This window comes from Microtus oregoni, unplaced genomic scaffold (assembly GCF_018167655.1).
Source record: "Microtus oregoni isolate MIOR12 unplaced genomic scaffold, Mior012 000003F_ref0000135, whole genome shotgun sequence".
Taxonomy (NCBI): domain Eukaryota; kingdom Metazoa; phylum Chordata; class Mammalia; order Rodentia; family Cricetidae; genus Microtus; species Microtus oregoni.
In genome coordinates, this window is record NW_024543062.1 from 39,490,734 (window position 1) to 39,517,667 (window position 26,934).

Here is a 26,934-nt window from a genome sequence, read left to right on the forward strand (position 1 = left end):
GGCTGATTTCACAACCATTGCTCTGGGAGATCTCCAAGGAGGAGCAGACTTCAGCATAATGATGGTCCAAGTTCAAATGAACAAACACCACCTCTCCTTTGAGGCTCTGCTACATTTCCAGAGAGTTTCATGTAGTGCATAGGTCTAATTTACTTTCTGTGTATTTAATTAAATGAAACTCCTTGCTTGGGTAGCTTTGTGAACTATGAAGAGTCGCACAGAGACAATTCTGGTTTTGTTGTGAATTACTCTGTTATACAGGGATTCGTACAAAGCAGAGAACACTGTCATTACCATCATAGCCACTCTCTCCCAGCCCTTTTCCCATTTATTAAAACAAAACAAACTAACTAACTAAAATTCTTAGAGTTAATAAGGCAGTTCTCTTGTAATGACACTGGACATTGAGTATCTCTTCTCAAATCTATTCTATGTCAAAGGAGGATTGTGTTATAACTAGAGGGTACTACAAACTCAGTTGCAAACTGTTGTTTGTTGACTATGTGTGTGGCTTCCCTACTCAACATGGTATAGCTTACAGCCTTGAACAACTTTGAACGTGTGTTCTGAAAGGCTGCATATGTGCACGTGCACATGTGTGTGTGTGTGTGTGCGTGTGGGGGGGGGGGGGAGTCCCAGAAGACAGTTTGAAAGGCTTTGGATGATATGGATGATAGACTCTGCTATGCAGAACATAGCAAAAGTACTCAGGAACAAACAGCAACCACCTGAAAGGATGTAGACATTGCAGAATCAATTAACTTCAGTTAGCACTAAGGATTTCAGAATGGAATATACCCAATGTTAGTCTCCCAGATGCCTGAACGAGACCATCCTTATGCAGAGAACAAGGCTCTTCCCATTATGTGTTAAATGCTCTTTAGAATTCTACCACTGAGGGAAAAGAAAAAAGAAAATGAAAGAAGTGGTTGACCGAATGAAATCTAGTGATAAGTTAGCAGAGGTTTTGCTTCGTTTTTTGTTTGTTTGTTTGTTTGATTGATTGATTGATTTTTTTTCTGTAGACTTGTTCTCATGCATAAAAACAAGCCTGCAGCCACCAGGACTCCTGGGATTCAGGACTGCCACCAGAACTTTCTGCATCTTGTGGTTAAAAATTCAATCTCTAGAAATTGCATGTTTTACACAGAAGTTGACATGACTGACTTTCCTAGACAGCTCAACTTCTCATAACATTCCATTGTGCTTGTTTTACAGTTTACTCAGTGTTTATCAGGAAGCTTAAAATGTAGTGCTTTACAATAAATGTTTAAAACCACCTGATAAGAGAGCACTCATACCTGAGGTGGGACAATATTTAGGTAGAAGTTTTATATTAATAAAAACAAAAAATAATGTCTCTAAATCTAGTATATTTAAACGATAACTATATGGCTTCTTTATTCCTCATTTTTAGAATATTAAAGATACCCAACACTAGGGAGGTAGAAGCAGGTGAATCTCCATAAGTTTGAAGCAGCCTGGTCCACAAAGAGAGTTCCAGGAGAGGACAGTCAGGGCTGTTACAAAGAGAAGCCTTGTTTCAAAAAACCAAAAGGAAAAAAAGAGAGAAAGAATAACAAAGACATTCTAATTTCTACAAATAAATATTTATGTCAGGAAAGAGGCAAAGAATGGAGAATGAAACAATAAGATATCTTTACTGTGTTTGTTTGTTTGTCTGACTAGTTGTCTTGTATTTCTTCCCACCCATAACCCTACTTTCCTTATGCTTATTGGATGAGCAAGATCTCTCCTTCTGTAAGATTTCTTACAGCTTGTACGAAATCGCAGCAGTCCTTCTGCTGGACAGCTCAAGTCAATGGCATGTATTAGTACAGCAGATATGACATCATCCAAAACAAAGGGCCATGAATACTGTGTAGGTCCAGACTTCCTGTCATATGAACATGGACCCACTCTGCAGAACAGGAGTCCTTTAAAATCCTCAAGTTACTTATTTCTGTTATTTTTTTTCAGCTTTCATAAAAATTAGCAGGTTACTTCTAGCTTTTGTTTGCAGGGTGTGAAACATCTGGTCCATACCCCATGGGCTTGATTGATCTTGGTATTTTTGAAAGGATGGAGTAACTTTTTAAAATAACTAAACTCAGGGAGAATTAACCCTTCTCATGAAATTTGGTAACAACACATTTTCTTGGTGTGACTGTCATCTGCAACTTTTGTATAAAACCCACTTTAAATTTTTTATGTTCCCTCAAAAAGATAAGCAAGAATTGCTTGTGTTTGATCAATGCTAGCATGAAAAGAATTATCCCAATATCTATTCCAGTCTATACTCTGCCTATCCTGAACAACTACTATGTTTATGATAATAGAATTTACCTTTCTTCCTAATAGAACAACACTAGCTTTCAACTCTGAATGTAGTTATAGGGAAATACCTTAAAATAACTTACATTTTGAACTTTTATATGTACTGCATTATCTTTAATGGGTAGTTCTGATTAATGAATCTTAAGCCTGTGCCTTTATTTAAAAAGCATAGTGTAACTCTGTGATGTTACAGTGAACAGTTGTCTGAATCTCCTTCTTGGTGTTCGCTAACTACTCCCTGCAAAGATGAGTCACACAAGCACATAGCTCAGCCAACCTTTTTTGTCATCTACACTTGCAAAGGTCAAGTGTGCAGAACTCTAAGAATAACAGTTAGAGTGCAATGCAGCATTCTCTTAATTAAGAATAAAGGAAAGTTTAATATTTCATTAAGTCATAAAACAAAATGGAATTTTTAAGCTCTCATAAAGAATTTTTCTCTCTGTACATATTTTTCATTAGTATTCAATATTTGGACTTGAGATAATATTATAGTTCAGATAATAGAGTGTTTAATTTTTAATTGTTTAGCAATCTAAAAGCTCCCTCTTCTGATCATGTGGAGAAAGTCTTCACATAGCTCCACCTTGTGTGCTCTGTCTGGTTCTTAGTATTTGCTTTCCCCTGACACTATTCTCCATTAGAAGCTGTTGTCTAGCCCTCACAAGTATATAAGCTAAATCAACCTCATATAAAGACACATTTTGTGCTCAATATCCAGCCTGAACAATAAGTGCACATCTTAAATTATTTAGTTTTTCTACAAAGTTATGAGTTGTACTTCTGAGAAAATTAAAATTCATCATCTTATTATTAATCCCAATATGCTTTTTTACTGCAAATATTATATTATGAGTCATTAGTTTTAGCACAGACATTTGGGGCTTTATTAAAACATCTCTTCTATACATACAAGGTGGATTCATTTCCAGCATATCAACCACTAGAGTCTTTGAAACTACGCTTTCACATAAGTATAACTGTCTTAAATAATAACATAGACTATACTGAGAGTAGTTCTAATATGCATTGTTAAAAAGCAAAGATGAGACTATTTTAAATAAATATTTCTTGTTTTTTTCTTGACATCATTGAAAATATAACTTGTGAATCTAAACTCAGCAAGCATTATAAAATTGACAATACCTTGCCTTTCTGAAATTCCTTTCAGAAACATTACCCAAAGCCACAGTTCAGTCGATAGCAAAAAAATTCTATACCCTCAAAAGTTTTTAGTATTTTAGCTATCTACTAAGTTAAAAAATTTGAAATGCTATTATGTAATTATATTTCATTAGAATCACAACTAACCTGTTCCTGTAATCTGTGGATGGTTTCTATTATTCTTTTGGAAGTTAACTCCAGATGTCTTTAAGCACATTCTAAATAAGTTCAAGAGTCCTCCTTATTTTTCAATAGCTTTTCTGTTATTTATCATATTGTAGAGATTAAATGTTTTACTCTCTTCTCAGTTGTTTCATAATTCAGACTTTTAATATTTCATTTAGTCAAATCTGTATAACCATATAATTATTTGTGTATTTTTCATTGTTTTATGGTATTATTGTTTTAGTGCTGTAATTTAGCATTAATTTTGTTGCGCCACCACCGCCCGGCCTAATTTTGTTGCATGACATAATTAAAAAACCACTTTTATTTTCATAAGAGTTAACTCTAAATAACTCTTTAAAATCAATATTAATCCTATTGATTTTAATACCAACTGGATTATTTCTGCTTATCCTAGTGTTCTTTATTGATTCTCTACCCAGTCAGCTGTGATATTCATTTGTATCGGTCTAACAGCAAAAAAAAAAAAACAAAACAAAACAAAAAAAAATTCACTATTCTTTGCTTTTGAAATATGTTTGTATCTTTTACACACAATGGTTCTGAACTTAAACTGAATTACATTATATTGGTGAAAACTGACATCGATACAATACTGAGTCTTAACATGGAAGAGACATTATGAGTTCCTATTGTTTCAGTGATTATTCAATGAACTTAGTCAAGATTCCTGCTCTTATACATAAACATTTCTATAAATATAGATAACCAAAATGTTTATTCTTGGCTCTTTCATAGCGTTACAGTGAACTGTATGTTTGAACTGTAAATAAGCTGTTCATCCTTTGAATGATTTTAACAGAACCACCGCAGAACTCCGGGTGCGTTCTGCTGGCATCACTAACAATTTGTTCTTCAAACTCCAAATGTAAATGTCCATGTAGAAAATGTAGATCACGGTCTCATCGTAAGTTTCCATGTTTTCTAACTTTTTCTTTGTACTCAGAAAGCAGTTTTTATGTGAAGCCTAAGCATTTTTCTAACTCAGAAAATTATCTCCTTTAGCTCTTCAAATGATTCTTTTCATTCAGAAGACAGTGATGTCTGTTACATCCCCAGCCCTTTTCCACCTGCTTCCTATCTCTGTTCATTTTCTCTGTGGTCTGTTAGGCTTGTGTGTTTTCTATCCAATAATTAGAAATTCTTCAGAGGTTTCGATCTCAAAATTTTATTTTAATTTTCTTAAGTTTTCTCATTTTATTTAGCCTCCCTTTCTATTTGTTTCTTTGTTTATATTTTAGACCCTTACTGCTCTGCTCCACCTGGTCATCTTTCCCATCTTATATATGAAGTCCACTGTTTATTTTGTCCTACTGAAGCTGTAACACAAGCTGTAACATTGACACAACATACTTCATTTTTGTAGTAAATCATCAAATGCAGCTCTTTTCCTGGATGCTGGCCCTGTGCCCTTCCTCCTTGTTTTGAGTGTAGAATCTTTCCACAGGCCTCTCACTGGCTATTCTTATTTACACTCTGAGAGAATGGTGGACTCTCTTTGCCTGTTCTTGGTGAGTACATAGCGTGGGAAGACTTGCCTTGTGTCTCTGGTTTGTCCATCTGTTTAAAGCTAGAAATTCACTGTCAGATTTTAGTCAGAGAAAGTGTTTTTTTTTCTTTTTATCGGCGTCAGCTTAAATTTTAGTTTAGTATAAAACTAGCTGCCTGCTTTAGTTAGGGTTTCTATTGATATCATGATAAAGATCATGTCCCAAAAAGCAACTGGAGGAAGAAGGGGTTTATTTCACTTCACAGTGAACAGCCCATCACTAAGGAAAGTCAGGACAGGAACCTGGAAAAAAAAAACGAACAGATGCAGAGGCCATGTAGGAGTACTGTTTCCTGTCCCACAGCCCACTGCTAGCAAAACCTGCTAAAATATAGCACCCAGGACTACCAGTCCAGACGTGGTACTGCCTGTAGTGGACCCGCCTCCATCAGTCATCAATCAAGAAAATGCACCAAAAAATATTTCATAGGTCAATATGGTGGGAACATTTTCTCAATTGAGGTTCCTCCTTGTAAAGTATCTAGCTTTGTCAAATCGACATATAACTATACAGCATAGATCATAACAGAATGAAATGCAGACTCACCAGGCACCTTGTGGTTCACTCAGTGTGGCCCAGAGTGCACCTTTCTATACCACCATTGTTCTTTTTCTGGTCTTGAAGATATGTATTAAGTGTGGACTTTTCCATAGGAAGCTACATGTTCAGGGGAAATTTCTGCTTAACACTCGGAATGTCCCTGCCCTTCCCTTGGTGCTCTGCACTGGAGACTCGGGGCGCCCTTCAGAATATGCCTGAAGCTGTTGCGGGAGTTCCACGGGTAGGAGGGCTTTCTTATTCCCGCGTGGCTTTGTCGCCTCCAGATTCTTCAGTGCTGCAAGGAAAGAGAATGTCGTCAGTGCTGCTAGGATTTGGCTTCCTCACTCCCATGTTTGTATCGTCTTCTCCAAAGGGAAGTGTGAAACAGCCTTTGTTTGCTTGTTTTTCCTTCAAAATAGTCCCAGTAGCCCTCTGCTAAGTGAAAACTAGTTTCTTTTCCAAGGCTGTTTCCCTTCTTAAGCTTTTTAGCAATAACACAATTTGTCCTCTTATTTTATAATCATTTGACCAAGAACAAGAATTAAATACTTAGATTCCTTCAAATTCCATCTTATCAAACGCCATTCATCTAATTCTCCTTGAGCCCCCTGTATAGGAAGGAATTTGTCCTCACCTCTTCTAGAACACCTTGAAGTTAGAACAGTCTGCCCTTCCTTGCAGCCAAAAAGTGATTCATTTCCATTCCTTTCTTATACTATATGTGCACTAGTCTTTACAATTTGTGGGGGTTTTGATTTCACTTGTTTTGTATGAGTAGGGTGGTAGCGACTGCTTTGGATGCTTCCAAGGTCTCTCCGGTTTTGAGACTGAAATCTCCTGCTGCAGGTACCTTCTCACACTTAACAGGGACCTAGGCAATGTCTGCTCCGATCAGGGTCACTGCAGGCTTTGTCTTGAAGTCCCTCGCGATTTTCTTGACAATAGCAGATGTGAATAGCATATACTTTGAATAAGCTATTTTCCTCTGTCCCTAAGAGAGTAAGGGTGTATTTACAAGGTTAGGAGGCTGCCAACATGATGGCCAACCATGATGGCCAACGACGGCCAAGTGAATTAACTAGCACATCATGCTTATTCATGTGAGAGAAGTTGTGAACTTTCCATCACAAATAAAGTAGCATAATTGGTGATCTCTAGATACTTAAAATTAGAAGAAATCTCATCAGTGCAGAAGTTTCCAGCATAATTACAAAGAGTAAAATATGAATGGAATATGATTCCTCTAAGCCTAATATTTTCAGACAATAGTTATTATGCCCTTTGGTAGATGTGCAAAATCTGCTAGCAAAAGCACCAGCACCGCTGGTTGCCCTGCACAGCCATTTAATATTATAATTAATCACCTGCTGGATGTGTAATAATGTACTACATTTACTTCAAGACATCTTCTCTGTCTTAAAGATTTTGTTTGAAAGGAGCAGCTGAGAGCTCTGACAGCTAACTTCTTCCCTACAGGCAATTTAAAATTACCCCAAACTCCAACCTTAATAAAAAATTGTCTGAGCAGTATCTCGTGTGTGAAAATAAAGCAGAGAGCAGGATATTTTGGTATAATCCCTGCCACAGAACACTCACTGCTGAGGAGAGGATTCACTGAGTTCCACCATGGTAGGGATCTGCATAAACAATGCCTGCACACCATCAATGATGTCACTGTGGGAGGCCACACAGACAATGGACAAACACACATCCTTCCACACTTACTTTGAAAGCTCAGATTAACCAAAAGAAAAAAGAAAACCAAGATTTCCAGCTCAGAATGACATGGTGGCTAGACAGACCCTGAAAACCTTAGCTGGTGTGTAATTGAAGGCATTATGGGTAGATAGAGCGGGGGAGGGGGCAGAAAAGGAGTCCTGATGAGACAAAAGAGCAATTAGAAGAAGCAGAGCATTTGGGGAAAAATGCTCAAGAGGGTGAGACCGGGATAACTGTCCCAGAGAAGCTTTAGATGTTTCCAACCTGTTCAAGTTAGGGAGGGAGAGAAAATGGACTTGATCAATTAATCAGTTTTTATTCTCACCCCTCAGTGCTTGAAAGTAGCTTGTGTAAAAATATGAGATCGAAATAGATCAACACCAGCACCACCACCACTACCACCAGAGCAAATGCTCCCAAATAATAACTGTATAATCTGCTCTCAGAAATCTCTTAATATAGCTCACCAGGAAAGCTCAGTGTGCTGAAACCAGACAAGTAGATCTATGGCTTTGCATATGAGTGGCTTCATGCCATGAAGAGGTGAGTGGCCTTGAAAAAATGCATCGTCTCTTATCCAGTCTCCTAAGGTGACTGGATAAAACAAGAAACACTAGAAAATCTCAAATAGTATAACAGAGACCCAGACGCATGGACTTGTATCCTATGCCATCAATCAAAAGTCCTATATTTGGTTTAGAAAAATGTAATGCTAGCAAACATTATTTGCTGAACATGACAGGGTCATGTCACACATGACTTCATGTAGTGACTTCATGCTGCTGTGACTTAATGCACAAGACCTGCAGAAAGGTCAGCTAGCTAATCTCAGTATAGAGAAGTGTGTTCTCATGAAGCCCTGGCCTTAGCAGCTATAGGCAATTGCTGGCTGCTGGGAAATAGCACTTTTGATTTTCTGAGGAATGATGGACCTACATCCCTGAACATATGAGCAGCATTAAGTGGACTCAGTCAGTTTCAAATGAGCACATAAAGTTAAATGTGAAGAGGTAGAGCAGGAGAGGAAATGAAGGAAGGATAAGGAAGGGTACATTTTATCAAAAATATATGCATGTGTAAAATTCTTAACAAATAATATTTGTTTTGTTCATTATTGCTTCTTTATTAATGATATTTTGAATTAATATTCTGTTTGTGAAGTTCATGGCATCCACTTGAGTAGAGAAGAGACTATCACAATGGTATCTGCTGTCTGCTGTTCCTTGCTTTTTTGCCATCTGGTAAAATTTGCCCCTTTTTCTGTTTTCATACTATACTAAGCATGTTCAATGTGTGTCTCAGTCAGTGTTCTATTGCTATAAAGAAACAACATGACCATGGCAATTCTTCTAAAAGGAAGTATTTAATTGGGCCTTGATTACAGTTTCAGAAGTGCAACCCATGACCATTATGGCAAAACTGAGAATCCTATATTCCAAACCACATACAGCAGGAAGAGAAAGCCACTGGATGTGGCTTAGGCTTTTGAAACTGCAAATCCCACCCTCAGTGACGCACTTCCACTAATAAAGCCACACATACTTCAAAAAGGCCACACTTCCTAATCCTTCTCAAGTAGGGTACTCAAATATATGAGCCTATGGGTGGCCATTCTTATTCAAATTACTAGAATGAGTTCAGAATTCTGGTAGTCAGTAACAAGTCATGAACAAATGTTTTTCCCATTCTGCTCTCTAAATCCAAGGGGAAGATAGGACTACCTATAGTTCCTCCATTTCTCCCACACCTGCCAGAAAGTCCCCTCCTCTATGATAACAAGTCACTACTAGCAATCTCTTGCTCTGCACTCAAACAACACTGTCTTCTTCCTGTTCAACTGACCCAGAAGCCAATGAAGATTTCCATTGATGACAAATCTCTATTACATGGCTGTCCACATTTTCCAAGACTGAAAAAAAAGTCTTCCCAAGGCTGCTACAGATATCCCTTTATTAAATATTTTCTTTTGATATATTGTCTATGAGCTACATTTATCATGGATCCTTACACTTCAAACTACAATTTTTTTTCCAAAACTATTTATCAGGTAGTTATTTAGAATTATATGAGGGCATGATTCTAACAGCACAAAGACTTATAGGACACAGCCCAGATGTGTTCCCAAAGTACCTAAGTCTCATGTGAGGTGGACACATCCACTTGTGATCACAATATCACTGCTTGTATAAACACAGATGATGGGAAGAATGGCAAGGGTCCCAGATCTACTCCTGGTTCTGTGAATGTGAACAATATGTGCTCCCTTCAGTAAGCATCTTATACATTAAATTAGAGAGTTTGTCTTAGTTTATAGTTTTTACACAACAAGTAACTATTTATGAAGAACATACAAACAAGTGCATTTAGGAGGAGTTAGCAACGTAGGCTGGTTTCAAAGACACTATTTAAAAAGATGCTTCTATAGTGCAAATGATGTCAGTGGGTATGAGGAGGTGGTGGCAGAGAGGTGACTTGGCCAGTAAGATCATCTATAATTGGCAAACAGGAGAAGGTAGGGAAGAGTGAAGAAAAGTAACTAACTTTCTGATCACATATAAAGTTCATGCTACCTGGATTCCTATCAAGTAGTAGTTGACACCAAAGAGCACCCATTTTAGTATATCTAATTCTCATGCCCTTAACCTGTACCCTCTCCATCCTGGGTTCAATAATTAATCTTTGAACAGAAAACAATGCCTTCATATATTTCCAATCTCTGTGGCTTAGTTATCATTCTATTGCTGTGAAGAGATACCATAATCAAAGCAAATTACAAAAACAAAAAAAATAAATAAAAACATTTAATTGGATCTTGCTTACAGTTTCAAATGGTGAATTCATAACCATCATGATGGGGATCATGGCAGCAGACACGGTGCTAGAACAGTAACTGAGAGCTTATGTCTTGTAGGCAAGTTGGAGGTAGAGAACAAGAGGAAAAATCAGAGACAGAGACAGAGACAGAGAGAGATAGAACTCCTAGGCTTGGTACAGGCTTTTGGAACCTCAATGCCCACCCCAGTGACACATCTCCTACAACAAGGCCACACCTCCTAACCCTTTCCAAACAGTTCTACCAACTGGAGACCAAGTATTCACTTGAGCCTTTGGGAGCCATTCTCTTTCACATCACCACAATTTTTATGCTCATTATTTTATATATAAATATAGATAACAGATTTTGTGATGGACTTAGGTTTCTTTAAAGCTGATATGTTACTATAAGCCAATTAAATAACAGCCTTAAGACTTTAATAAGTCAACTTACTAAATATTAATCATCAAATGAAATGAGAATTCAGTCTTGCTTTTGGGAGCTTGACCTTCTGTCTTTGGTTTAATCTTATTGTAGCCTTTAGGAATGAAAAACTGTTAATATCTTGTTGATTTGCATCTCCAGACCCAATTTGATTAGATTTCCTGATTAGGGGATTAATGTTAACTATGAAATATGATGCGTAATAATGCAGATTTTGGTTCTCTTCAAGTGAGGCTTGCTGCCTGGTGTTAAAATGAAAAATAATCTAGTTTTCAGTACTCATTTACTATAAATTGACTGAAATTGAGTGGATGAAAACTTAAGCCTATTTGCCTCATTGATGCTACTTCCATGTGTATAATAATTATTTATTAACATAGATTTGAGAAACTATGATTTGATTTCATATTGAATCAGTGAAGAACCATATATGTATCAGAATTTTTGAGTAACATCACACAACTACTACATCATAGGACCCTGTCTTTCTAGTCTCTCGTTTATGCTTCCAGGCTTCTGTGTCTCACTGAACAGTTTAGCCTGTTTGGAATTCATGTGACATTTTGTGTGGAACGAAGTGTGAAATGCCACTTCCCATACTGCTACCTTATAAATTATTCAGTCTTGCTGTTTATCAGGCAGCTTCTGCTGATAGATAAGAAGTCAGCTCTTGTTTGCTGCACACATCCAGAGGCTTCGACAATCAAATGAGGTGTGTGGCCAGCTAACAGAGAGGAGAATGTCCAAGCAAGAGCAGTTTGGGTTATGATTACTCCACATTGAAACAAACCATACCAGTTTCACTTGGAATAAGATAGCAAAGGTTCACTTGCCAGGAGGGAGAGCTGAGAAGACAATTAACACTCTCAAGAAAGCTGAAAATTCTCTCTTTCTCGTTGAGTAACCCTGTTGTCAGTAAGCAAGCAAGGGCCTTGTCACCTCTGCGTGGTTCTTGACAAACTGCCGCAAACATAACTATGGAGACAGCCACTGGATTGTTTCTATGTTTTAAAGACTACAGCAGCCTTCCTTTCTGCATCATCTTGTTGTTAGCATTTGTTGTTCCGTGATTTGAGACGTCTTCCAGTGTGCTCAGGTTTTGATATGAGTATCATTTGATCTGGAATATCCCATTTTAGAGCAAATGTAAGGTAGTGAATTGTTAATAAAGTTACAATAGCATCTTCAAGCACACGACAGTTTGTAGGATAACAACTTGGATTTAAGAGCAGGACTGAGTTACTATTTCTGTACAACGACCACTGAACCATGTATTTATTTGGCTTACAATTTTAGGTCACAGTCCATCATGGAGGGAAATTAAGACATGAGCTTCAGGCAGGAATGTGAAGGAAGCCCTGCTTGCTATTCCACATACGATGGTGATTACGTGTGACAGAGGATCTCATGTCATAGTAAGTGAAGAGCAGCAGGAGGCATGGAGGACAGTACTTGTTGGTTGACAGGCAAGCTTATGCTCAGCTGACTTCATTACACAGTTCAGAACAACTTGTCTATGAAATGGTGCCATCCACAGTCCCTGCCCCTACATCCATTAACAGCCCAAACAAGCCCTGCATGTGTGTATACAGGCAATCTGATCTAGGCAAATATGTGAGTCAGAGTCTCTTATCCGACAACTCTAAGTTGTGTCCTGTTGGCAGTCAAAGTTAACCAGGACTTATACCACCCTGTGCATAACTGGTGGATATTTGACCTCAGCTCTTTACACTCGTGAGTCCATGTCCTTTTCCCCATACAGCCACTCAGTGCTTTCTCCACATTTAGAGGCTCCTGCCACAATTTTAATTTGAGCTCTACTATGGACTTCCTAAACCAGAAGGAAGGCAGAAAAGATAAATTATTGGAAATAGTCACACCTCAGGTCTATTCCTTTGCAGAAACACCAGGGCTCTGAGCAGACTAGCCTACAGCAGATGAGATACACACTGCTGGAGTGCATCAACAAACTGCATAGACACACAACCTGCAGCTAACCTCATATCTAAGTGAGCATAAACACACAACCTGCAGCTAACCTCAGATATCTAAGTGAGCGAAGCCAACAGCAATGAAGCAGTGAAAGGCCTTTCTCCTGGGCAGGACAGATTCTGTTGGTGCATAAGAAATACTTGCTTTTGTTGTATATCACTGAGGTTTTTATAGTATATTGCAAGGCAAAAGCTAAGTAATAGACTGTACAAGATACTATTAAAATGATGCTATTTATGTACCCATAATACATAAGAAAATATTGAAAAATATTGATAACAATGATATAAATACCTTTGTCTAGTTTAAAGGACCAAACAGAAGATTAAAATTGAATTAATTTTTCATGCCTTTCTTATAAGAAAATTGATGCAATGCGCTATTTATATAAGAAAAATAGCACAGAAAATTATTCTACTATTTAAATGTATACAGCGTCACCTTAAATTACTATATACTATATGAGAAATGACCAGATCAACTTAGAAAATAGGGAACTAACTTCAATGTGAGAATTACCATAGGGAATACAAGGTTTTTAGATGCAGGTGTCATTTCAATGATTCTATTTTGTCTTATGACCTGAATGAGAACTGCAGAGTTCCAGAGCTTCTGAGTAGCCCAGGTTAGCTCATCCTTAGACATAAGAGAAGCACAGTGCAGGACTCCTTCCTATGAGAGTTTCCAAGAGAACAGGGGATCAATTCTAAGCAAATGAGCCTGCCTTCTTCAGAGGTGATGACTAGACACACCCAAATGGTTCCATATAAGCCCTAAGAGCATTGCATTCACCATAAGCAGACTCACACTTGTCAATAACACACGAAGACTGGGCTGCTAAGCTGGCTCAGCGAGCACAGTGCCTGCCACAAGAGCTGAGTTCTGTCCCTGGGCTCCACATGGTAGAGGCAGAAAACTGATTTCTGAAGGTTTTCCTCTGACATCCACTGTTGTGCCATAGCATTCACAGTAAGTAAACAAATATATAAAACATTTAAAAGAAAAGAAGAGCATCTGTATTAATTACTTTTCTTGTTGCGGTGACAAAAACACCTGCTAAAAGTGAAGTAGACAAGGAGGAGTTGATTTGGGTGTCACAATCTGTCAGGGTAAGGAAAGCATTGCAGCAGAAGCCTCACGTGACTGGTGAGGTCCTGTCTGCAGTAACGAAGCAGAGTGACGGGCACTGATACCTGCTCACCTTCTTCTCTTCTTCTATATTCAGTTCCAGAATTCAGCCCATTACCAGGGCCAGGTTTCTCTCCTCAGTGGAGCATCTCTGGAAGCTCAAAGTCATGGCCAGAGGTGTGTCTCCTAGAATATTCTGAATTCAACCATTTTAATATTGAAGCTCAGTCATGATGCCCTCCAGTAACAACAGTGAGATCCCAGAGTATGAGAGGCATTCCAGAAAATGCTGACAAGAGAACTCCAGTTGTCCTTCACTGGAAGAGAAATCAAAGCAAGTTGTTAGACAGTACACCAGAGCATATATACCTCCTCTCTGAGATCAGCGCATAGTGCACTTGGTATTCTGTGAAGGACAAGCCCTGCCAGATAGGTCTTATCTGCAGGGTCTTACCTCTGACAGGGCATGTTTACAATCTGTATGACTTCTTTCTCTTGGCACTTTGACTCAGAGTTAATAGCATGTATATTAGAGAGAAATATTTTTAAAGTAAATCACTTAGAGTCTAGATTGTATGAGAATGTGGAAAGAAACAATTCTATTCATGTCAGGTACACATTTATGTACCTAATGGGGAAGTCAGAGTGTCAAGCTGAGGTTTTTAAAGACACAAGCAAAGTAGAGCAGGAAATCCATTTGGGAGATCCACTGGGAAGCTGTCCAGACAGCAATAGGACCCAGAGGCTCAGGGCTCCTGTCTGTGGTAGGGAAGGTCTGCATTATAGCCACTTCTCTGGCCAAACATCCCAGAACACTTTAAAATTATTTAAAAAGTGAAATCAGAGGTAGGGGTATGTGTAGAAAAGAGAAAAATCAAAAATCAACAGGGAGATAAAGAGTAAGTGGTTAAAATAAGACTAAATGTAAAATTTAAAAACAACAGGAAATTATGTAGTATTGTGAGTTTAATACAAATCATTAAAAGCCCCAATAATATCATCAAGTTAAATTTTTAAAATTTAATTAGAAGTGACTTGTTATAATTTTTAGATGAATTTAAATAAAGTATTTTCCTCAAATAAATTAGAAAGAAGAATTTTAAAAAGAGGTAAAATTAGAAAACAGAGAAGCCCAAAGAATAAAAAGAAAAAAAAACTAATGGAAAATAACCGTGAAGGAAACAGCATGTTTCAAGAAAACATGAAAAAGTAAAACTGTTGAGACATTAGGATGGACGAATGTTGAAGACACATGGAAATTCAGTGGATGTGGGAAGGAAAGAAGCAAGGGTGAGGTGAGGAGCACACCTGCAGGATGGTCGGGGACTCCTGCACACACTTTGCACAATCCATCCACTGCTCTGCCAGTAGCAGACAGACAGGTACCAAACCCACAGGACAAGGTTTAGGCCCCGTTCCGTTCCAGTAGCCATGATGCCTTCTGTCTTTGCCATCGATTGCTCAAATATTCAGTAGACAGCATCTGTCTCAAATGGATGAGGGACATACTTCATGGCTTGCTTTTTCAAAAACAAATTTCTTAAAATTGCTCAAACTCTTTTAACATGAGATTTGTATATGATTGTTTTCCAATTACGAAAAAATGAAATTCAAGCAAGTCTGTTAAATAAAAGCCATTTACATTTAACGGCAAATAACTTTTCATTTGCAGTTCTTGACGCTATATTCTTTACATAACTTTCTCTCAATAATTTTTCTCTTCGTTTAATAACTTTCTCTTTGCTCACTCAAATTGATAACCTCTTCTTCCACCCTGAAGCTGTACTTGTTGATGCCTTAGGGCTGAACCATTAACTGGTGTTTAAAAGACTTTCTCCCCATCTGCACAGTTCTGACACAGTTCAGTCTCTGCCTTAGGAAGAATTTGATTTAGATTGACATGAGCAGGAAGTGTCACTGGAATCTATCTAAAAAGAACATGTAATTTTATTCTGCTGCATCAGTAGTCTCTGATAGAGGCACTCTATTTGTGGAGCACACGTACCTCTGATGCAAGTGTCTCACCAAAGGCAGTTTCACAGCTAAATTTGAGCCCCACCCCAAAGAAAACTATTTTGAACAGGAAATGTAAAATACCCCCCCCAACTTTTCAGTAAGTCAAGACTGCTGTACTTTTACTGAGGTTTTTTGTTTGTTTGTTTGTTTGTTTTTGCCACTATGGTCAATGCTTAAACAGACATAACATTTTTTTTTTATCTTGAGACACATTTCTTTATCTGTACAATGAAGGAATCAAAATAAAAATTATTCTTTACTTTTTAAAAATAAAAATAGACTTTTTAGTTTACAAATCATGATTATAGTAGGAAAGAGAAGTAATTAAAACGAGTTAAAGATACTGAATGTCATCTTATTCCCAGTAATTATAAATACACATAGTTAATATCAATCCGGGCTTCGTTCTCATTCTTCTCCGGACACATGACTTTGCCAAAGAGTTCAGGTTACCTGTGAGCTCACAACTTCCCACTTTTACCTCCTGTGAGTTGAGGTGAAGCCTGTGTCACTATGCACAGATGTAGTTTTACAGATATGTTTTATACATATGAAAACTTACCTGTAATCATATAATAATATTTTGCACCACATAACTTTTTTAATATTTATTTTTGGTTACCTGTACATATGTGTGCCTGTATAGGATTCTGTGCACATGGAACAGTACCTACAACAACCAGAAGTGTCCTATCCCTGGAACTGGAATTATAGGTATCTGTAAGTTACCTGACTTGGAGGTTGGGAACTAAACTGAGTTCTTCTGAAGGAGCAGCTCAGACTGTTAACCTCTGAGCCATCCCACAGACCATCCCTCCTACATGTTCACTTAATATATAAAAGAAATTTTATTTGATTTCATAAAATGTAAATTATAAAACATAACTAAATCAATCAATCTATGAATTTAAAATCATTTTATATTTTCTTCTGTAATTCTGTAATCATCCTTGAACACATTTTGTCAAATTATTTTTATAATTTATATAATGTAAAACCTCTATTGCAAGAAGTATGTATATTCTCAACCTTAGTGTTCATTTGAACCAACTGATTAAAGCTTTTAAAACTTTCTTGAGTTTTGTCTAGATATTATTGGCTATGTACTGCAAATAGGGATCATCTACTTACCTGCTTGCTTAGCAAATACATATTCACTGCTTCAAACAGATACTATAGTACATTTGCATTGTGAAGCACTGTATGCTGAGGTGCCATCAGAAAAGAAGCCTTCCCTTTGGCGCATTTGAATAAAGAATCAAAACAACAAATAAACAGAAAAACAACACCAGTGAGAGTGGGACACATGCTAAATGATAATGACTTTGAAGAAAAGGTAAAATAAAACAAGGGAACCTAACATCTAAAATAGATTAAATCACAGCAGTGCCAGGACATCTTAAAACAGAAGCAACAATAAGTGTGCAACCAGGAAAGAAAGACACCATTCCGTATCACAGAGACGATACTCAAGAATTGCTAGCTAATATGTTGTAAGGAGGCCGCTTGTTTGTTTCCTGGTTGCCCAGACTCCCAAAATAACCACACAGAAACTGTATTAATTAAACCACTGCTTGTCCAATTACTTAAGCATATTGCTAGCTAGCTCTTACATCTAGAATTAACCCATCTCCATTATTTTATATTTTATCTCGAGACTTGTGGCCTACAGGCAAGGCTTTAGCATATCTGTATCTGGTGGTGGCTCCATGGCTTCTCCCTTGACTCCACCTTCCTTTTCATGGCATTCAGTTTAGTTTTCCCCAACTAGCTCTGTTCTACCCTATCAGGCTAAGACAGTTTCTTTATTTACTAACAAATAAAAGCAACACATATACAGAAGAACATCCCACACCATTTCCCCTTTTCTGTTTAAACATAAAGGAAGGTTTTAATTTTAACATAGTAAAATTACATATAAAAACAGATATCAAGCAATAATTACAGTTATAATACTTATATCTACTTTATCTTTTATCATAACTAAGGAAAACTATAACTATAAATTGTTCAACTCTATCAAAGACTCTAGAAGGATATAATATTACCTAAGTAAACAGGAAGTGCATTGTAAGCAACTTCTAAAACTCTAGAAATGACAGAGACATCTTGCTGCCTGGACAGTCTCCCAAAGTTCTTCTGTATCATTGGGGCATCTATCTTCAGCCTACAGGCCCATAGTATCCATCAGACTTTTCCACAAAGAAGGAAATTTCAGAGACAGTTCCACCTATACTGGCACTTTGTCAGTCACTTTCTTCTGTGTCCTGCAGAATGGTTGCAGACTCCTTCATGAAGCAGGAACCCTGAGGACCATCTCATAGTTAGGCATGTACATCAGTCATTTTTCTGTGGGTCCTACATGTCCAGTTCACACAGCATACCACCATGCAGTTCAGGCAAGAGCAGTTTTTTGCCCAAATGCTAGCAGGCTTCCTAAGGAGCCTCTTTGATGCCCATCTTCCTCTTGAAGTAGTTTGGTGCTTCCAGGAGCATATGTGTCTCACTGTCATGAAAAGTTCTAAGTTCTTAAAACATTTTAAATGCCATACTCTGTGGTCTTTGAAAGGTTTGAAAAATATATATCTAACTGAAATATATCTCTATATATCCACAAAACCTAACTTAGGTGACTACAATCTTGTCTATTATAGATGATTATCTATTAACCTATATGTCTTAATTATACATTACATTTCTAAATGAGCTGCACAAACCTAATCAAGAGCAGAAATATACATAGAACAAAATTGATCTTAAATTTGTAGCAATAAACCCTGATCCATACCAATGCAAATCTCTATAGCACTAATGGATAGTTTTCAAAAATAAGATAAAATCATGACTCTTAGATTGCTAAAAATGAATAAATGTTAAATTTTTTTTGTGTGTTTTTTGTTTTGTTTTTCGAGACAGGGTTTCTCTGTGGTTTTGGAGCCTGTCATGGAACTAGCTCTTGTAGACCAGGCTGGTCTCAAACTCACAGAGATCCGCCTGCCTCTGCCTCCTGAGTGCTGGGATTAAAGGCGTGCGCCACCACCGTCTGGCATAAATGTTAAATATTGTTTTAATATAATGAATGAAGGAAGTGATAAGGTTCTTATAACCACTCATAAAATCAAGTGCAGCATAAATCCACAGCAAAGAAGAATGTGAAAATGGATCTACAAATAGAGATGATCCTAGCTTTTAACAAAGAAAAATACCTTTGAATAACTGGACAGACTTTGTAATATATCTGTAGACAAGAATTATTGTGCTTGCCATCATTTATCTGCAATTTATTCTGCTGTGACCTAGATCAAAGGCAACAAGAGTCACAGTCTCCAGAGAATTAGAATCAGACATCTTAGACATCTATATACAAAGCATGCTTAGTTTTACACTGAGGCACAGAATTGTCTATACACTGCTCAATACAAACAGAAAGTATAATTTTCTCACATTGGGTTTCCAAAAGTAGCATTTATTATAAATATATTATAAAGACATGAGTCTACTCATAATCCTTACAATGCTAAGTAAACTTATGTGAATTTACTAATCAACAAAACAGAGGAAAGCATTATATCTCTAAGCTGAATATCTCTAAGATGAAGCCTGCAATGACACAAAACAGGAAGATTTTTAACCAACTACAGCAGTAGGAAATGTACACATAATAATCTATTATGATGGGTCAGAACCAAAATGTCAGCACACGAAAACATTGTGCCATATCTTCCAGAAAGTACATATTAAAACAAATAAAACCTATATTTAGGTTTTAGTACTATCCCAAGAAATTTCATGTGTATTACAAAATTTTAAAAAACTGAATAATTCTGAAATCCAAGCATCTTGGGTAAGCTATCACAACCTGATTTTTTATTGCAGTATGATAAAATATAATACTAGCAAATTGTCACTTATAAAATTTGACATAATCTGGAAGTATTTGCTCTCAAAGACTAGAATGAGAAAGATGATGTGTTCGGGAATCATATCTCACAATCAAATCACTGGTAGCATATTTTTTAAAATTAATATGAAAGTAATCATATCTCCAAAAACAAAACTGCTTTGACTACTTACTTGAAAGAACTACCCTTTAAATTTTGCTTTTTGATAAAACATATTTTATCATCAATCTCATGATTATTCTCTACAATAAGTCTGATCTGTTGAAAAGTAAACAAATATTAAGGACCTTATATGAATTAAAATCATTTCTCCTCCGAAAATAACAGTGAGATGACCTTCCTAATGTACAAAGTACATATTCTGCTGAGTCACACTTCTATCTACTACTTTGTCTCTTGTTCTCTTTTTGTCACTTAATTACAAGTCTAGAATCTACCAAATACAAGGTTTGGCTGCTTTTACTTCCTCTTGGGACAATGGGAGGGCATTGATGTGAATCGGCCAACTCACAGATTAACAGCATTGAACCCTTTCTGAGCTCTGAGTGCTCAGACTTGGTAACAGTGGTATCTTTATGCATTACCCTTATAAGTTGCTAAATAATTTCCCTACATATTTCAAACTGTGTTATAGGGAGGTATCAAATTCTAAACTTAAAGACAGTCACAAGAAGAGGTGCAGAAGTGTCATTCCATTAAAAGGTAAAGTAATATCATTTTATAGCTTAAAATGACATCATTTCATGAAAAAGAGGAATCTTCATACTTTCTTCCCATACTTTCTCTAGCACTCACATGTTTACAAGCGCCCTTTCTCTCTCTCTGTCCCCAACCCTCCTGAATAGATCAACATCTGAATGAATGTGTAACACAATAGAAATGACTTCATTGTCTTTGAAAATCTACCAAGCAATGAAGTTCATTTATAAACTATGCCAATTACACACATTTCTAGGTACATACTGGCATATTTCCATTTAAATGACAAAAACGTAGGGAGGTTCCTTCTGGTGAGCTTAATAGCCTTTCCTTGATGAGATATGGATGCTTGGTGACAAAGCCAGGCCATTTGGGGCAGCAGACAGGTGTGGGAGGCAGGCCTGCTCATCTGGACTCCAGCTTCACCAGCCCCTCAGGAAAAGTTTGCTTGGATGTAAAATTGAAAAGAAACAGGGCTAGTTTCTGATGCATTGTGATAGAGGTTAACAATGCATTGACGTAGTAAATTTTAGCAATTGCTATTTCTCTAACTTCTCTCCATTAAACAGGAAGCCCTGAGCAGACACAGCTTTTGTAAATGGTTTCTTGGGTTCTCATCTAAAGAACACTAGGGGTCAGACGAGAAAGTGGGGTTCACTGAACCAAGGGTAGGCACTAAACACACCAAACAACTGGCTTTCATTGACCTTCTTTCTGACCCAAAACCCTGTTTCCTCATCCCACTGGAAAGCAGTAAGTGCCTTTTGCCCTGGCATATACACTCAGAGTGAAGGAAAAAACAATAACCTGGATTCCTGTCTGATGCAGAAAAAAGAACGTGGGCTTTGGAGCTAGCAAGGCCCAGCTTCAAATTCAAACTCTTTCCTGTCTTTGTGGTCACTGTGGGATTTTATTCTTTTATCCCACACATAAAGGAAAGTTTATTTTCTTTTTAAAGTGACTGTTAAAGTTAAATCACATAGGCCTGCTGGAAGCATCCTGGACGTGGAGTCTTTGTTAATATCCATTCTCTTCTTGCTAGCCTCTGCCCATTGTTTCCTAACTACTGTCAACAATAACTGAGAAAATAGGCCTGTTTCAAAGAAATCAGATGCTGTCTGCAAATGGTGAGGCAGAGGAAGGGCCCAGGTTTTATGAAAAGAAGCAACCTGGTGTTTTTTTGTCATAAAGAATTAACCCTCCCTGATGAGAGATCCACCCTTTGTGCTCTGATGTTGGGGACTGATCTTGTTCCCTTGCCTGATGAGAAGGACTTTGTTTGCCTAGAATCTTCAGCCACTAGGCACTCCAGACTTAAAGCCAGGCCATAAAAATTTTTACTTGCAAAGAAACTAATTAGAGCTGGAGTCAAAGTTGAGCCATGTAGCTTCTGAGTGATTGACTAAGACAAATTTCAGGACAGCAAGGGCTTACCTGATCAGCACTCTTCTGTGTTTATTATCACACACTAGGGCAATGCAAAGGAAATGCAAGCCTTGACACCACATATAGGGGTTAACTAAAGTGGGGCACCCAGACCTCTCCTGTACTCTGCACATAACCCTTTCCCAGGCTGGCAGCCATTGCCCTCTGTGCAATAACCTATAATCATGAGTGTAGTGTCTGTGAGAAAGTTCTCCAAGCCCTCCCAGTAGGTTATCTCACTCTGGATATTTGGGGATGTGTAGTAATATAAGCTGCGGGGCTGCGTCCCCACCACCCCCAGCCGCCTGCTAGCTTATGCCCCGAAATAATTACATGGACACTGTATTCTTTTAATCACTGCTTGGCCCATTTCTATCTAGCCTCTTCTAGGCTAACTCTCGCACCTGGACTAGCCCATTTCTAATATTCTATGTAGCACAGCTAGGTGCGCTTACCGGGAAGATTCTAGCCTACGTCCATCCTGGGTCAGAGCTTCATTGTGTGTGTCTGCCCAGGAGCCAGGAGCATGGCTTCTCTCTGAGGCATCTGCTCCCGAGAAGAGAGCTGTCGAGTCTCTGAGCTTACTTCCTCTTTCTCCCAGCATTCTGTTCTGTTTACTCCACCCACCTATGTTCTAAGCTATGAGCCCAAGCAGTTTGTTTATTACTTAGCCAATGAAATCAACAGATTGATATATGACACTCCCACATCAGGGATGTGTTGAACTTTTATCTGGTGTCAGAGGTAACACCAGTCTTCTTGGGCTGCTCATTCTAGCTGTTTTGTTGTCCTATATCCCTCATACTTCAGGAAACAGAGAAAAGATCAATAGGTGTCTTAGGGTTTTTATTGTTGTGAAGGACACCATGTCCACAGCAACTTTTAATGAAAAACATTTAATTGGAACTGTCTTACAGTTCAGAGGCTTAGTCATTATCATCATGGCAGGAAGCCTGGCAGTGTGCAGGCATACATGGTGTTGGAGAGGTAGCTAAAAGTTCTACATATTGATTTGCAGTTAACAGGAAACTTGTGCCACACTTGGCATAATTTAAGCATATGAGACTTCAAATTCCACCCATACAATGACTCACCTCCTCCAACAAGGCCACACCTCCTAATAGTGTCACTTACTATAGGCCAAGCATTCAAACACATGAGTCTATGGGGGCCACACCTATTCAAACCACCAAAATAGAGAAGATGTTTTCACATCAGGGTAGAAGAGGCAGATAAGTATGAATAACTTTCCTTTCTCCCTCCCAAAGACATCATTACGTGAGGAGCATTGATGGACAACATAAATCAATATTGAAGAGATGTGTTAGAGACTGCACACAATAGAACCTACTGAGAAGCTTTTTAAAAAGATACTAGGATCACATTTTTTGTGCCGTTAGTTCAGCAAGTTTAGAATTTGAGTTAAAAAAAATGTAATTTTGAAAGTAGCCCTTGGTGATTCTGCAGTGCAGCCACATTTAAGAATAATTAATGCCTTCAATAGGAAAGAAAGACTTAGAATGCGAAGTTGACGTGAACAAGCATATTTTATGTTCTGGTCAGATGAGCCTTTATTGCAGTGTTTTTCGTTTTCTTCTTTAGATGGTTAATATTATAGTTAGGGTCTCTATTGCTGCGAAGAGACACCATGAATACAACAACTCTTATAAAGGACAATATTTTATTGTGGTGGCTTACAGATCATTATCATCATGGTGGGACGTGGTGGCATACAGACAGACATGGTGCTAGAGTGGTATCTGAGTGTCCTGCATCTTAGCTTGATAGACAACATGAAGCGGTCTTAGGCACTGAGCATCACTTAAGCATATACAAGACCTCAAAGCCTGCCTCCATAGTGACATACAAGACCATACCTACTCTAAGAAGGCCTAATAGTGACACTCCCTTTGGAGACCATTTTCTTTCAAACCACCACAGTTGGTATCTATCCCACATTCTGGAGAAACATAGTTGGTGCCATTTTATGAGTTATGCCAGTACTGGAATGAATTTTACAATCCACAGACCAAAGACTGAACTGTCTCCAGATCGCACTGGTGTTTACAGATAATTCTATGGCAAAACATGAGGGCAAGACTGTTGGAGACCATTAACAAACTCACCAAAAGTGTCATTCACTCTGTATTTGATGTCTTTCTGTGCCAGGCCTCATTAGCCTTATTCCCCAGGGAAAGCTGAGTGTACTATCCACCCATTCCACAGCCCAATGACACAGGACAATCAGATCCGCAAACTTACTATGCAGGATAATCAGACATGATAGGGACTAAACTCAAAGCGGAATTCAGTTAATTACTGTGAGTGTCAGCTTATATAGGTTAAGTGACATAGTATGATGTGGGGGTACCTCCAGCCAATGAGAGACAGTCAAGCCCTCCCTCTGGCTGGAGGGGCATCTACATAGATTCTGCTATCTCTGTAGCTTTAAGACAATCCCTCAAACTCAAGCCAGGCTTTTCTCTGTACAAGCCTTAAGGTACAGGCCCTGAGATAATTTTGGCCTAACATGTCTGTTTCTTCCTATAACTGGTGGTTCTTTGATAGTTCTGATGACCACAAAAAAAAAAAAAAAATCTGCTCTGTTTAGGCTTGTCTGTTCCAAACAGTCACTTCAGAACCTTGCCAATGTAATGATCATCTTTGTCAGAGATATCCCTAGGGGGATTTCCTTGTCATTAGTGCAGACATGGAACCTGCTTCCTTATCATTGCACCTCAGGTACACAAATCTTGATGTTCATGATCTGGGCTTGGGCAGAGTGGTAAACACAGTTGCTGTGGGACACACCCAAATGTAGAACAATCAAAAATGTTTGTGCCTTGGCTTCCTCCAAGCTCCAAACAGAAAGTTGAATAATTGTTCCTAAGTGTTTGCCCCATAGTCTCTTTTCTACACACTCTCTAAATAAAACTGAGTTGTTTACTTAAAAAACCTTTACAATTTCCAAGGCTATAGGAAGCAGTTCGGTGCCCTCCACATTGGAAAGCATCGAGACACAAATGGTGTGCTTTCAGCTATGTGTCTCCCAACAATATTTTTTAGAATTATTATCATTCTTCCCAAGCAAGACAGATCTGAAATAAGAGTTGCTTTGAATTAAAGGCAAAGGCATTCTTGCACAAAGCAGCAAAGCTATTATTATCAGTGGGTGACTAATTTTCCATTTTAGTGGGATCTCACCTATGAACTTTCCCCATAACTAAGTATCACAAAATCACCTCTGTCAGCTGTCTCCTTGGCCTCTCCCCGCACCCTAGATCTATTCTAACATTGGAAGCTGCATTTTATAGCCTAAAGGCAACTGAACTTTTTAGAAGATACATTAAACCTTATTATGCATACCTTGCATGATTCAGAATATACTGTAGAATAGACAAGGGTAAACCTTCTAGGGTTTAGATTCTATAATACAACCAATGTCCCAGTCATTAACCATGAGAAGGAGAAGCAAGAAGCTTATAACACACCTTGAGAACTCGGTCTATGAAGGCCAAACAATAAATATTCTACGTTCTGTGAGCAATCAGTAGCACAGCTACTAAGCTCCATCTTTAAAGGATAAAGTCTACTTTATGTAATAAGTCAACAAATGTGTGCATCTGTGTGCCAACAAAACTTTGTTTATAATAGAATGTTTCAGACTAGATTTGACTCCAGGGCTGTAGTTAATTGGACCTGGCTTAAAGAAATGTGGAAGACAGAAAATTTTGAGATATAGACAAACTGTTAAATTGATAGAAATTGTTTTATTAAAAATTTTGTTTGAGGATTTCATACTGAGTAATTATTTTCCCCTTCTTTCTATCCCTACCAACTTCCCCTGTGCTCCCACTCTCAAATCAAAACTTCTTTTTCTTTATTATTATGTTTATGTGTGTGTGTGTGTGTGTGTGTGTGTGTGTGTTTAGACTTGGCCTATTCAAGTTGAATAATCTTTCATAAAGCTTGTCCTGGGGAAAACTAATTTTTTCTGCCATTGACTGCCCATAGATCTTCATCTAGGGGAGCAACCTTAAAACCTTGTAAAATTTCTTCCTTCCATATTGGAACATAAAACAGTGTTGATAGAAAATTTCAACAACCCTATCAAATATCAAATCAAAGAAAAATAATCATATCTATATACTGTAAATCATAACAGAATACAATTAAATATAAGATACAATGCAAAGTAGTGGCAGAAATTAGAGAGAGTCTGAAAATCACCGAATAGTGTAAAATACAGTATTCATGTGCAGAAATTATTAACTCTCATATAGGAGACAACAAATGAAAAAAAGACAAGTTGGCCTCCTTAATATTCTCCCCAATTTCTTTCTAAAATCTGATAAACTCTGTCTTTGGTAGAAAAGTGAATTCCCAATGCAGTCTAAACCTAATCCTTAAAATTCATGAGTGTTCTCTTTCATCCAAAACAGCAGAGACTTTCAAAATGTGGTAAGGATTATTTATGCCTTAACTATAGATGGCCCCCATAGACTATGGTTCTGAAAGCTTGGCCTCCAGGCTAAGAAATCTTTAGCAGGTGGGTGCTGCTGATGGAAATAGTTCACTAAAAGCAAGTCTCACAACATGAGGAATCCTTGCGTCTATGAACACGCCTTCTCACCATGATGAGCTGAAACTTCCGAAACCATGACATCAAATAATTTCCTGTCTTAACTTGCTTTTGGCAAGCATCTTATGCAAATGATTAAAACAATAACTTATGTAATTATCCACTTTCGGAAGGAGAAATTTTTCTTAATTACCAAATTTGACAATTTTATAAGTCTAGCTGAGCAGTAGTGGAACACGCCGTTAGTCCCAGCACTCGGGAAGCAGAGACAGGTGAATCTCTGTGAGTTCGAGGCCAGCCTGGTCTACAGAGCGAGTTCCAGAACAGGCACCAAACCTACAGAGAAATCCTGTCTTGAAAAACCCAAAAAGAAAAAATCAGTCTACAAAGCAGAAAACTTTTCACAGCTCAGATCAGAGGGACAGGTGACAGTGC